This window comes from Helianthus annuus, chromosome 13 (genome assembly GCF_002127325.2).
Source record: "Helianthus annuus cultivar XRQ/B chromosome 13, HanXRQr2.0-SUNRISE, whole genome shotgun sequence".
In the NCBI taxonomy this organism is placed as follows: Eukaryota; Viridiplantae; Streptophyta; class Magnoliopsida; order Asterales; family Asteraceae; genus Helianthus; species Helianthus annuus.
Window position 1 is genome coordinate 123,073,423 of NC_035445.2, and position 14,789 is coordinate 123,088,211.

Sequence of the window (14,789 nt, forward strand, 5' to 3'; positions counted from 1 at the left end):
GCGAAAACACTTGACAACCTCATGGAAGCAGCTTTTCTTGCCAATAGACCTTTCTCCGTCAATTCGTAATCTGATGCCGTCACTAAACATATTCCTTTAATTGTAGCCATTTTTTGAGTTTTTATTTTTTGGTGTCTAATCCGTATATATATCATCATTGCTCTTGATTTTCTTGACTGTATATATCTTAAATGTCAACATATACACATGTGATTTAGTTTACGAAGATTTTTCAATGCCGAGAACCTCGATCAACGAGTAAAAAAGGCGTAAGGTTCACAATGGTGTAAAACTAAAATGGGATATACGGGCTAGGATTCGAGTTACAGGAACAAAGGCCAAACCAACCACCAAAGATTGGAATCGTCGAGCGAAAACACTTGACAACCTCCTAGAAGCCGCTTTTCTTGCCATGAAACCTTTCTCCATCAATTAGGAATCTGATGTCGTCACTAAACACATTCCTTAAATTGTAGCTATTTCCGAGTGTTTATTGTGACAACTCGAGTTTCTGACTTTCACTTTCGCATTAAATGCGCGTTGACTTTGACTTTGACTGTTTAGTTGTTGGATTGTGGACTTGAATTATACGAGTTGTGTGTTAATGAAAATATATATATATACGTTTTGATTATTTGATCGTGCATAGTTGTTTGCTACATTGTGAAACTTGTAAACTAGTTAGCATGAAACACATTACATTACACAAACAACCTTCGAAGGATGTCCACGAAACATGGTGCATGAATCGAAGGATGACGAAACACATCCTTCGATCCGGAAGATCATCCTTCGGATTGATAAGTCTCGAAACATATCATTCGGGCCATGAAGGAATCCTTCGACATCCTTCGGCCCAGTCATTTAATGGGCTTGGCCCATTCCGATGATACGTTTATAACTGAAAATACATGTATCGGTAATGATTATTCTAAAAACCCTAGAGCATCCTTGTGACGGCAATCACAGACTTACGGAGACTCCTTGCTGATCGATCCACTTGTTTACAAATTCCGGTTAGTGTTCAAGGTGTACATGATGTCATGGTTTATCAATTATTTGCTGTACGTGGTTTGTATGCTAACCGGTTACGAATGTTAATGGGATATGAATGTTATAACTGCCTAATCGTTTTGCAATATGTGTTTTTATGATCGGATTTGTACGGTATGAATGTTACGATGGGTTAGCTAGGATATTTGTATTAAACTGCCATGATTGTTATGATATTGTTATTAATCGGCTAACAAATCGAATCCGTTGTGATAATGTATAATGATAAGGTTTGTGGGTTGGTTGTGATATTGTACAATTCGATTTGTGTTATTGATTCGTTGCTCTTGAAATCGGATCGTATAGGATTAAATACTGTTATGGTTCATGTGGGTGAATTTAGGGTTCATAATGTTTATGAAAATAATCCCTGTTTGATCAATTTTTAGGAAACAGAAATGATTGAAATCGTGTTGGTTGATTTTCACGGATAAATTGGAAACTTGAATAAAACGTAACTGATATTATCGAAAGATAATGTATATGCCGAAAGATAATAGTAGTGACCGAAAGATAGTTTGACCGAACCATAATTTGACCGAAGGATAGATTTGATCGAAGGATAGCATGCTTCGAAACGTGACAAAACTGTTGGTCGAAAGATGACTAATGAATCGAAAGATATTAGGGTTTTGATAACGCTTTGAACAGTGGAACATATGTTGAATTAATTTACATGCCATGCTTGGTAATGAACATATTCGTGTAATACTACGTGTTGTACTGATATGCAAACTGACTGCTATGTGAACCAATTAATTGCATGCGTAACATTTCGAGCATGAACTGATTTGCTATACGTGTATACATAGGACGTGATTAATTAACTGTGAGCACTTATTTAGCATACCGAGCAAACCAAGGTGAGTTCACACTCTTACCAAGGCATGGGGTTCCCGGGGTGTTGGGAATGGGATTGAAAGGTTGATTAGATACTCTATTGACACTATGACTAGACTACCACATCACTATCCTCGGTTGTGAAGGATACCTATAGCTACGAGTAGTCTAGTGGTTAGGAAAACGTGGAACACCACCACAGGAAAACGTGGAACACCACCACAGGAAAACGTGGAACACCACCACAGGAAAACGTGGAACACCACCACAGGAAAACGTGGAACACCACCACAGGAAAACGTGGAACACCACCACAGGAAAACGTGGAACACCACCACAGTAAAATATACAAACGGCCCAGTAGAGCCACCTATTACAAATGAACTTACTATTACGCATTTCCTTTATGTGAACTCGCTCAACTAGTTTGTTGACCATTCTGTTACATGCCTTGCAGATCGTTAGGTACTTGGAGCTTGCACTGGAGAAGCGGGTCGTTGTGGACAAGGATTCGTGGTTTCTATGCTGAACCATTATAACATTTGAACTATTTACTATTTACTATTGTTGGATTATTACTATGCTTCCGCTACACTTTAAAACAATAACATGTTTTGAACACCTTTTGTATTGAACGGATGGTTTTCTTTTATCTTACTTAATACTATATGCATGTTCAATATAATTGGTGGCTTGATCCTGGTCAGTCACGCTCCCAAGCGGTGATACTCCGCAGGTGGATTTTGGGGGTGTGACAGATTGGTATCAGAGCCATTGGTTATAGAGAACTTGGTTTTAATATGGGAAAACGTTTTTATTAAAACCAGACTATAACCAGAACAGTGCTCTCAACGATCCACAACGACGCTTCGCTCCACGTGCAAGACTCGACATCCTAGGTAATAAGGTTTATGTCTATTGCCTACATGCTAGGATTGCATAGAACTTTGCTCGTAGTATGCTTACGTTACTTGCTCACAACTTGTTATTGCCTGAGAATACTTATGTGCTTGCACTCTTCTGTAATCGCACTATTCGCGAACCTTTCTCACTTATGTTGCCTTTGATGTGAAGATCAATGGCCGCACGAATCACCATGACACAAGCCCAGCTAGAGGCTCTCGTTGCTGCGGCGGTTGCAGCCGCACAAGCAGGTAGTATATCCTGTAGTATAGACACTAGGATCTTTAGATCCTACATTAATTCTTGTACTTAACTTTGCCCTATTCGTACACAATAGGTCAACCCGCTCAGCAACAACCTGGGTGCACTTTCAAGAATTTCATGGACTGTCGTCCTAGCTCGTTCAGTGGCACGGAGGGGGCAGTTGGACTCCTCCACTGGTTTGAAAAGCTCGAGTCGGTTTTCGAAATGTGTGAATGCCCTGAGGCTCGCAGGGTGAAGTTCGCCACTGGCACACTTGAAGGGATTGCGCTCACCTGGTGGAATGCGCAAGTACAGATCTTAGGGTTGGCAGCTGCTAACGCCACACCCTGGAATGAATTCAAAGAACTGATTAAGAGGGAATATTGCACAAGAGAAGACATCCACAAGTTGGAGGATGAGTTGTACAATTTGAAGATGGTGGGTTCAGAAATTGAAGCTTACACCAAGAGGTCGAATGAGTTGGCTGTGCTGTGTCCAACCATGGTAGACCCACCATACAAGCGCATTGAGTTGTATCTCAAGGGTTTGGCGCCAGAAATTCAGAGCCACGTGACGTCGGCTAACCTCAACAACATCCAGGAAATTCAGCGCCTTGCACACCGCATCACAGATCAGGCAGTAGACCAGGGCAAACTGCCAAAGCGTATCAGCGCTACCACTACCGCTACTGCTTCTACTACACTTGCTACTCCCAGTGAAAGTAAAAGAAAATGGGATGGAGATTCTAGCAAGGGATTAGTATCAGTACAGTCGCAGTCTCAGCAGCGAAAGACGGACAGCTACCAGAGTCCAAGTCAGCACTCCTCTAGCAGTCATAAACAAGGAGGGTATCGAGGAAACCTTCCAAAGTGTAACACCTGCAACAAACATCACAGTGGCCAGTGCAATAAGGTTCGTTGTCAAAGATGCCTCAAGATGGGTCATGAGGCCAAAGACTGTAGGAGTCCACGGCCTGCAAATCAGAACCAGCAACTCCCACCGCCAGCTCCACAGAACCAGCAGCAGCAACCACAGCGTGGAAACCGGGGATGTTTCCAGTGTGGGGCAGAAGGACACTACAAACGCGATTGTCCTCAGTTGAACCAGAATCAGAACCACAACAATAACCAGGGCAACGGGAACAACGACAACAACGGGGGAAACAACAATAACAATGGCAACGAGGCAAGAGGTCGAGTTTTCATGTTAGGACGAGGAGACGCAATGAACGATATTTGAATTTATAACTTATTTTGGGTTTATTATGTTTCTGCTACACAAACAAAGTTTGGTTTGAACGTTAATCGTATTGGGTTTTATGAATTATTTTACCTTCTATTTTTCTTTGTTTGATGTGATGGATGGTTTGATATTATTGAACGCACCTGCCGTATTTATGGACCTTACGAACAGGGGGTGCAAACCCTACCTGGACAAATTCGTCATTGTCTTCATCGACGACATTCTGATCTACTCCAAGATGTCAGGAGGAGCACGAGCAGCACTTACGTCTTATCTTGGAACTTCTTCGAAAAGAGCAACTGTACGCAAAGTTTTCTAAATGCGACTTCTGGCTTCGTGAAGTCCACTTCTTAGGCCATGCGGTGAACAAGGATGGGATTCATGTCGATCCATTCAAGGTAGATTCGATCAGGAATTGGCCAACACCGCGTACACCAACGGAAATACGCCAATTTTTGGGCTTGGCGGGGTATTACCGACGATTCATTAAAGACTTTTCGAAGATCGCGCAGCCGCTTACTATGCTGACACAGAAAGGTGTCACCTACCGTTGGGGAGATTCCCAAGAGACCGCTTTTCAGCACCTAAAGGATAGACTTTGCAGTGCACCTATCCTCTCATTGCCAGAGGGCACAGACGACTTCGTGGTTTATTGTGATGCATCCATTCGGGGACTGGGATGTGTGTTAATGCAGCGCGACAAGGTTATCGCTTACGCCTCTCGTCAACTCAAGGTTCACGAGCGCAACTACACGTCGCACGATTTAGAGCTGGGAGCTGTTGTTTTCGCGCTTAAGATATGGCGACACTACCTGTACGGTACCAGGTGCACGATTTACACCGATCACAGGAGTCTCGAGCATATCCTTAAGCAAAAGGATTTGAATATGCGTCAACGCAGATGGGTTGAACTTCTAAACGACTATGAATGCGCCATCAAGTATCATCCAGGCAAGGCCAATGTTGTGGCTGATGCCCTCAGTCGGAAAGACACTATACCTAAGCGCGTGCGAGCGCTACAGCTTACTATTCAGTCCAGTCTTCCTGCACAGATACGAGCTGCTCAGATAGAAGCACTAAAGCCCGAAAACGTCAAGGCTGAAGCCTTGCGCGGTTCAAGGCAACAAGTGGAACAAAAGGAAGACGGCGCCTACTATGTAACGGGGCGTATTTGGATCCCACTTTATGGCGGCTTACGCGAACTTGTGATGGATGAGGCGCACAAGTCTCGCTACTCGGTACATCCAGGGTCGGATAAGATGTACCACGATATCAGAACAACTTATTGGTGGCCAAACATGAAAGCTCTTATCGCAACTTACGTCGGCAAGTGTTTAACTTGTGCAAGGGTTAAAATCGAGTACCAGAAACCATCAGGCCTGCTTCAGCAGCCTAAGATACCGCAATGGAAATGGGAAGAAATTTCCATGGCTTTCGTTACGGGCTTACCTAGATCCCAGCGTGGGAATGACACTATTTGGGTGATCGTTGATCGGCTCACAAAGTCTGCTCACTTCTTGGCTATCAAAGAAACGGATAAGTTTTCTACCCTAGCAGACATCTACATGAAAGAAGTTGTTTCGAGGCACGGAGTGCCCACCTCTATTATTTCGGATCGCGATGCACGATTCACGTCAGAGCTTTGGCAAGCGATGCACAAATCTTTCGGCTCACGATTAGACATGAGCACAGCATATCATCCTCAGACGGATGGGCAGTCTGAGCGAACTATCCAAACCCTTGAAGACATGCTTCGGGCATGTGTCATTGATTTCGGCAACGGCTGGGAAAAGCATCTCCCTTTGGTGGAGTTCTCGTACAATAACAGTTACCATACCAGCATCCAAGCCGCTCCATTTGAGGCATTGTACGGACGTAAATGCCGGTCACCTCTCTGTTGGGCAGAGGTGGGGGATAGTCAAATTACGGGTCCAGAGATTGTAGTGGACGCCACAGAAAAGATAGCACAGATACGACAACGCATGGCGGCAGCACGCGACCGTCAGAAAGCCTACGCGGACAAGCGTAGAAAACCATTGGAATTTGAGGTCGGGGACCGGGTTTTATTGAAAGTTTCACCCTGGAAGGGTGTGGTATGTTTTGGCAAACGAGGCAAACTAAATCCGCGGTACGTCGGACCATTCGAAATTACAGAAAAGATTGGCAAGGTAGCCTACAAGTTGAACCTACCAGCTGAACTCGGAGCAGTTCACAATGTCTTTCACATATCGAACTTAAAGAAGTGCCTATCAGATGAAAACCTCATCATTCCTTTTAAGGAACTCACTATCGACGAGCGGTTGCAGTTCGTCGAGGAACCAGTTGAAATCACGGACCGGGATGTTAAGGTCCTCAAACACAAGAGAATCCCTCTTGTTCGAGTTCGTTGGAACTCCCAGCGTGGTCCAGAGTATACCTGGGAACGCGAAGACCAGATAAAAGAAAAGTATCCCCAGTTATTCGAAACCAATGCATCCACTCCTGAGGCTGAAGCTACTACTACTGAATTTCGGGACGAAATTCCAAATCAACGGGGGGATGATGTGACACCCCAGGAAAACCAGTGAACAATGTAACTTACCTAGCTTCCTCAGTGAGTGCGTACCAAATTTCGGGACGAAATTTCTTTTAAGTTGGGGATAATGTGACAACTCGAGTTTCTGACTTTCACTTTCGCATTAAATGCGCGTTGACTTTGACTTTGACTGTTTAGTTGTTGGATTGTGGACTTGAATTATACGAGTTGTGTGTTAATGAAAATATATATATATACGTTTTGATTATTTGATCGTGCATAGTTGTTTGCTACATTGTGAAACTTGTAAACTAGTTAGCATGAAACACATTACATTACACAAACAACCTTCGAAGGATGTCCACGAAACATGGTGCATGAATCGAAGGATGACGAAACACATCCTTCGATCCGGAAGATCATCCTTCGGATTGATAAGTCTCGAAACATATCATTCGGGCCATGAAGGAATCCTTCGACATCCTTCGGCCCAGTCATTTAATGGGCTTGGCCCATTCCGATGATACGTTTATAACTGAAAATACATGTATCGGTAATGATTATTCTAAAAACCCTAGAGCATCCTTGTGACGGCAATCACAGACTTACGGAGACTCCTTGCTGATCGATCCACTTGTTTACAAATTCCGGTTAGTGTTCAAGGTGTACATGATGTCATGGTTTATCAATTATTTGCTGTACGTGGTTTGTATGCTAACCGGTTACGAATGTTAATGGGATATGAATGTTATAACTGCCTAATCGTTTTGCAATATGTGTTTTTATGATCGGATTTGTACGGTATGAATGTTACGATGGGTTAGCTAGGATATTTGTATTAAACTGCCATGATTGTTATGATATTGTTATTAATCGGCTAACAAATCGAATCCGTTGTGATAATGTATAATGATAAGGTTTGTGGGTTGGTTGTGATATTGTACAATTCGATTTGTGTTATTGATTCGTTGCTCTTGAAATCGGATCGTATAGGATTAAATACTGTTATGGTTCATGTGGGTGAATTTAGGGTTCATAATGTTTATGAAAATAATCCCTGTTTGATCAATTTTTAGGAAACAGAAATGATTGAAATCGTGTTGGTTGATTTTCACGGATAAATTGGAAACTTGAATAAAACGTAACTGATATTATCGAAAGATAATGTATATGCCGAAAGATAATAGTAGTGACCGAAAGATAGTTTGACCGAACCATAATTTGACCGAAGGATAGATTTGATCGAAGGATAGCATGCTTCGAAACGTGACAAAACTGTTGGTCGAAAGATGACTAATGAATCGAAAGATATTAGGGTTTTGATAACGCTTTGAACAGTGGAACATATGTTGAATTAATTTACATGCCATGCTTGGTAATGAACATATTCGTGTAATACTACGTGTTGTACTGATATGCAAACTGACTGCTATGTGAACCAATTAATTGCATGCGTAACATTTCGAGCATGAACTGATTTGCTATACGTGTATACATAGGACGTGATTAATTAACTGTGAGCACTTATTTAGCATACCGAGCAAACCAAGGTGAGTTCACACTCTTACCAAGGCATGGGGTTCCCGGGGTGTTGGGAATGGGATTGAAAGGTTGATTAGATACTCTATTGACACTATGACTAGACTACCACATCACTATCCTCGGTTGTGAAGGATACCTATAGCTACGAGTAGTCTAGTGGTTAGGAAAACGTGGAACACCACCACAGGAAAACGTGGAACACCACCACAGGAAAACGTGGAACACCACCACAGGAAAACGTGGAACACCACCACAGGAAAACGTGGAACACCACCACAGGAAAACGTGGAACACCACCACAGGAAAACGTGGAACACCACCACAGTAAAATATACAAACGGCCCAGTAGAGCCACCTATTACAAATGAACTTACTATTACGCATTTCCTTTATGTGAACTCGCTCAACTAGTTTGTTGACCATTCTGTTACATGCCTTGCAGATCGTTAGGTACTTGGAGCTTGCACTGGAGAAGCGGGTCGTTGTGGACAAGGATTCGTGGTTTCTATGCTGAACCATTATAACATTTGAACTATTTACTATTTACTATTGTTGGATTATTACTATGCTTCCGCTACACTTTAAAACAATAACATGTTTTGAACACCTTTTGTATTGAACGGATGGTTTTCTTTTATCTTACTTAATACTATATGCATGTTCAATATAATTGGTGGCTTGATCCTGGTCAGTCACGCTCCCAAGCGGTGATACTCCGCAGGTGGATTTTGGGGGTGTGACATTTATTTTTTGGTGTCTAATCCGTATATATATCACCATTGCTCTTGATTTTCTTGACTGTATATCTCTTAAATGTCAACTTATACACGTGTGATTTAGTTTACGAAGATTTTGCAAGGCCGAGAACCTCGATCAGAGAGTAAAAAATGCGTAAGGTTCACAATGGTGTAAAACTAAATTGTGATATAACGGGCCAGAATTCGAGTTACAGGAACAAGGGCCAAACCAACCACCCAAGAATGGAATCGTCAAGCGAAAACACCTGACAACCTCCTGGAAGCAGCTTTTCTTGCCACTAGACTTTTCTCCATCAATTAGGATTCTGATGCCATCACTAAACACATTCCGTAAATTGTAGCCATTTTTTGAGTGTTTATTATTTGGTGTCTAATCCGCATATATATCACCATTCCTCTTGATTTTCTTGACTGTAAATCTCTTAAATGTGAACGTATACACGTGTGATTTAGTTTACGAAGATTTTTTAATGCCGAGAATCTCGAACAGAGAGTGAAAAAGACGTAAGCTTCACAATGGTGTAAAACTAAAATGGGATATACCGGGTTAGGATTCAAGTTACAGGAACAAGGGCCAAACCAACCACCCAAGAATGGAATCGTCGAGCAAGAACACTTGACAACCTCCTGGAAGCTACTTTTCTTGCCACCAGATCTTTCTCCATCAATTAGGAATCTGATGCGGTCACTAAACACATTCCTTAAATTGTAGCTATTTTATGAGTGTTTATTTTTTGGTGTCTAATCCGCATATTTATCACCATTGCTCTTGATTTTCTTGAGTGTATATCTCTAAAATGTCAACATATACACATGTGATTTAGTTTACAGAGATTTTTCATCGCCGAGAACCTCGATCAGAGAATAAAAAAGGCTTAAGGTTCACATTGATGTAAAACTAAAATGGGATATATCGGGCTAGGATTCGAGTTACAGAAACAACGGCCAAATCAACCACCAAAGATTGGAATCATCGAGCGAAAACACTTGACAACCTCCTAGAAGCCGCTTTTCTTGCCATGAAACCTTTCTCCATCAATTAGGAATCTGATGTCGTCACTAAACACATTCCTTAAATTGTAGCTATTTCCGAGTGTTTATTTTTTGGTGTCTAATCCGTATATATATCACCATTGCTCTTGATTTTCTTGACTGTATATCTCTTAAATGTCAACATATACACATGTGATTTAGTTTACAGAGATTTTTCATCGCCGAGAACCTCGATCAGAGAATAAAAAAGGCTTAAGGTTCACAATGGTGTAAAACTAAAATGGGATATACGGGCTAGGATTCGAGTTACAGGAACAAAGGCCAAACCAACCACCAAAGATTGGAATCGTCGAGCGAAAACACTTGACAACCTCCTAGAAGCCGCTTTTCTTGCCATGAAACCTTTCTCCATCAATTAGGAATCTGATGTCGTCACTAAACACATTCCTTAAATTGTAGCTATTTCCGAGTGTTTATTTTTTGGTGTCTAATCCGTATATATATCACCATTGCTCTTGATTTTCTTGACTGTATATCTCTTAAATGTCAACTTATACACGTGTGATTTAGTTTACGAAGATTTTGCAAGGCCGAGAACCTCGATCAGAGAGTAAAAAATGCGTAAGGTTCACAATGGTGTAAAACTAAATTGTGATATAACGGGCCAGAATTCGAGTTACAGGAACAAGGGCCAAACCAACCACCCAAGAATGGAATCGTCAAGCGAAAACACCTGACAACCTCCTGGAAGCAGCTTTTCTTGCCACTAGACTTTTCTCCATCAATTAGGATTCTGATGCCATCACTAAACACATTCCGTAAATTGTAGCCATTTTTTGAGTGTTTATTATTTGGTGTCTAATCCGCATATATATCACCATTCCTCTTGATTTTCTTGACTGTAAATCTCTTAAATGTGAACGTATACACGTGTGATTTAGTTTACGAAGATTTTTTAATGCCGAGAATCTCGAACAGAGAGTGAAAAAGACGTAAGCTTCACAATGGTGTAAAACTAAAATGGGATATACCGGGTTAGGATTCAAGTTACAGGAACAAGGGCCAAACCAACCACCCAAGAATGGAATCGTCGAGCAAGAACACTTGACAACCTCCTGGAAGCTACTTTTCTTGCCACCAGATCTTTCTCCATCAATTAGGAATCTGATGCGGTCACTAAACACATTCCTTAAATTGTAGCTATTTTATGAGTGTTTATTTTTTGGTGTCTAATCCGCATATTTATCACCATTGCTCTTGATTTTCTTGAGTGTATATCTCTAAAATGTCAACATATACACATGTGATTTAGTTTACAGAGATTTTTCATCGCCGAGAACCTCGATCAGAGAATAAAAAAGGCTTAAGGTTCACATTGATGTAAAACTAAAATGGGATATATCGGGCTAGGATTCGAGTTACAGAAACAACGGCCAAATCAACCACCAAAGATTGGAATCATCGAGCGAAAACACTTGACAACCTCCTGAAAGCAGCTTTTCTTGCCATGAGACCTTTCTCCATCAATTAGGAATCTGATGTCATCACTAAACATATTCCTTAAATTGTAGCCATTTTTTGAGTGTTTATTTTTTGGTGTCTAATCCGCATATATATCACCTTTACTCTTGATTTTCTTGACTGTATATCTCTTAAATGTCAACATATACTCGTTTGATTTAGTTTACGAAGATTTTTCAATGCCGAGAAACTCGATCAGAGGGTAAAAAAGGCGTAAGGTTCACAATGGTGTAAAACTAAAATGGGATATACCAGGCAAGGATTCGAGTTACTTGAACAAGGGCCAAACCAACCACCCAAGAATGGAATCGTCGAGCGAAAACACTTGACAACCTCCTGGAAGCAGCTTTTCTTGCCACCAGACCTTTCTCTAACAATTAGGAATCTGATGCCGTCGCTAAACACATTCCTTAAATTGTAGCCGTTTTCTGAGTGTTTATTTTGGTGTCTAATCCGCATATATATCACCATTGCTCTTGATTTTCTTGACAGTATATATATCTTAAATGTCAACATATACACGTGTGAATTAGTTTACGAAGATTTTTCAATGCCAAGAACCTCGATCAGAGAGTAAAAAATGCGTAAGGTTCACAATGATGTAAAACTAAAATGGGATATACCGGGCTAGAATTCGAGTTACATGAACAAGGGCTAAACTAACCACCCAAGAATGGAATCGTCAAGCGAAAACAACTGACAAACTCCTGGAAGCAGCTTTTCTTGCCACCAGACTTTTCTCCATCAATTACGAATCTGATGCCATCAATAAACACATTCCGTAAATTGTAGCCATTTTTTAGTGTTTATTTTTTGGTGTCTAATCTGCATATATATCACCATTCCTCTTGATTTTCTTGACTGTAAATCTCTTAAATGTCAACATATACACGTGTGATTTAGTTTACGAAGATTTTTCATGTAACACCCCGTGTTTTAAAATTCAAAGTCAGAGTCAAAGTCCAAGTCAACTTTGACTATAAATAGTCTATTTTCAGTTTTATTTGTATTATGTGGAGTAAGTGTTGTAATCAGAAAGAATCGAAGCAATCGAATGTTTTAACGCGAATCAATTTATGACTGTGAATAGTAGGAAGTAACAATGCGATAAAATTAACTAATCAGTAAGCAAGCCGATCTAACCATCATCGAACTCGAATTTCGAATTACGCAAACTTTGGTTGTTGTTATACGTGTGTGTGTGCCTTATGTGTGGCCTGTGCGTGTGTATTTTATGTTTTGTGTGTTAATCAATCGAATCAATCGAAACTCGAATCGAAACTCGAGACTCAAATCGAATGAAATCGAATTCGAACTACGACAAATGGTAACGTTAGGATAGGGTGAATTATAGATGATTGTATGTTAGATATTGTAGTTGGGACTGAAAGTAATTTGAATAGGAAACTCTATCGTACTCGTATCGTCTTCAATCGAGATCGAAATATCGAAAATCGTCGCCCGAACCCTCGAACCAGGCTGTTGATCGATCAGGCTATCAGCCGATCGAACAGCCCAGCCGATCGAACAAGTTGTTCGATCGAGCACGCTGTCCGATCGGGGAAGCCTGGCCGATCCGCCAACCCTTTCCTCTTTTGGAGTCTATAAATAGGGCTGTCATTGTCACTCTTTGCCACTTTTGGAAAGTTCTGTCCGACCAGCTTGTGCTCCTCCTCTTTTCTCAGATTTCTTCCGATTTCGGTAAGTTTCCAACCTAAATCTTGTACTTTCTTAATCAAAACATGCTCCTACACCTTTCTATCTTTCAAATCTTAAATTCTAACTGTGAAATCATCAAGATCTAAGCATTCTTGGATGATGTCATCATGGTGTTCTTCAAGAGCATCATGTTTTGGCTTCAATCCACCATGAATAGCTTGGATCTAACCGATCTCCATATAAACAAGCTAAGATATGTCAAGATCTAGACATTTACATGATGTGAAAGATTGAAGGAAGGAATTCCAACTTTCTTTCAACTCTTTTACACTCAATGCCTTCAAACCGGTAGAAACGGAGCTTGAACCGACTCACTAATCATTCCAATGGTTGTGTGATTCAAGATCTAGATTCTATCTACGAGGATTCACCGATTTCGGGTTAAACATTAAACTACCGTTCCGAACCGTCCACTGGCCGGATTTGGGTGATTCCTGTCCGAACAGGTGAAACAAGTAAGAATGGAAGTTCCATGGTTTAGCTCGTTGCCAAACTACCTCGATATAACGTCAAATAACCAGGACAGCCAAGTGTTAGACGAACAGGCCGACCAGGTCAGGATGCTGACCGAACGGTTAGGCTGTTCGAACGAACAGCCCAACCGATCAGACAGGTCAGCCGATCGACTAGGCCAGCCGATCGGCTAGCATGTGGCCCCACAATTTGACAAGCTCATGAGGTATGGTATTGAACGAAGTAATGTCCGATCGAACGACTGAATGGTAAACATTACTCTTCGGATGATGAGATACTATGCTTCAACACTTAATCGATTTTCAACTCGTACGACGCATTGGAGTGCCACCCGATCGAACATGCTATCAGAACGAACAGGCTGTTCGATCGATTATGCTGCTCGATCGAGTGACATCCTGCTGAGGACTACTACTGAAGTTCCTAACCGATCAGTTAAGCCGACCGATCGAACAGACCGTTCGATCGATCGACCTGAAAGGTATGTACACTTCAGTGTTCTCAAATGCTACAACAAAATCTTCAAAAGTTCAAACCATCATACACAAACACATCCTACTCAAAGGAAGAAACAATCCACTCGAACAGTCCAACCGATCGAGCCTACCGGCCGATCGAGCAGGCTGTCCGAACGGATTGCCTAGCCGAACGAACAACCCACTCGAGCGAACCTGCCGTTCGATCGACCAGACTGTTCGACCCACTTCCACTTGTTTCCATTCTACGTGTATTCATCGTTATGCTATCGAACTATTCAGGCTAACCCTACTCTCAAGCGCTCCCTTCAATCCATCAATCAACCGCTGTGAGTATACTCGATCCCTTTTTGCTTTTAGCACTTTTGGGTGTTACATACATTACTTATCAAAAACCACTATCGAACACACTACCCAATTATTTGAACGCTAACCGATTTGCATGTATTACGTGACTAAATGAATGCTTGTTGATTGTGTTTAAACGTGGAATGCTGTCTACCTGCCTTA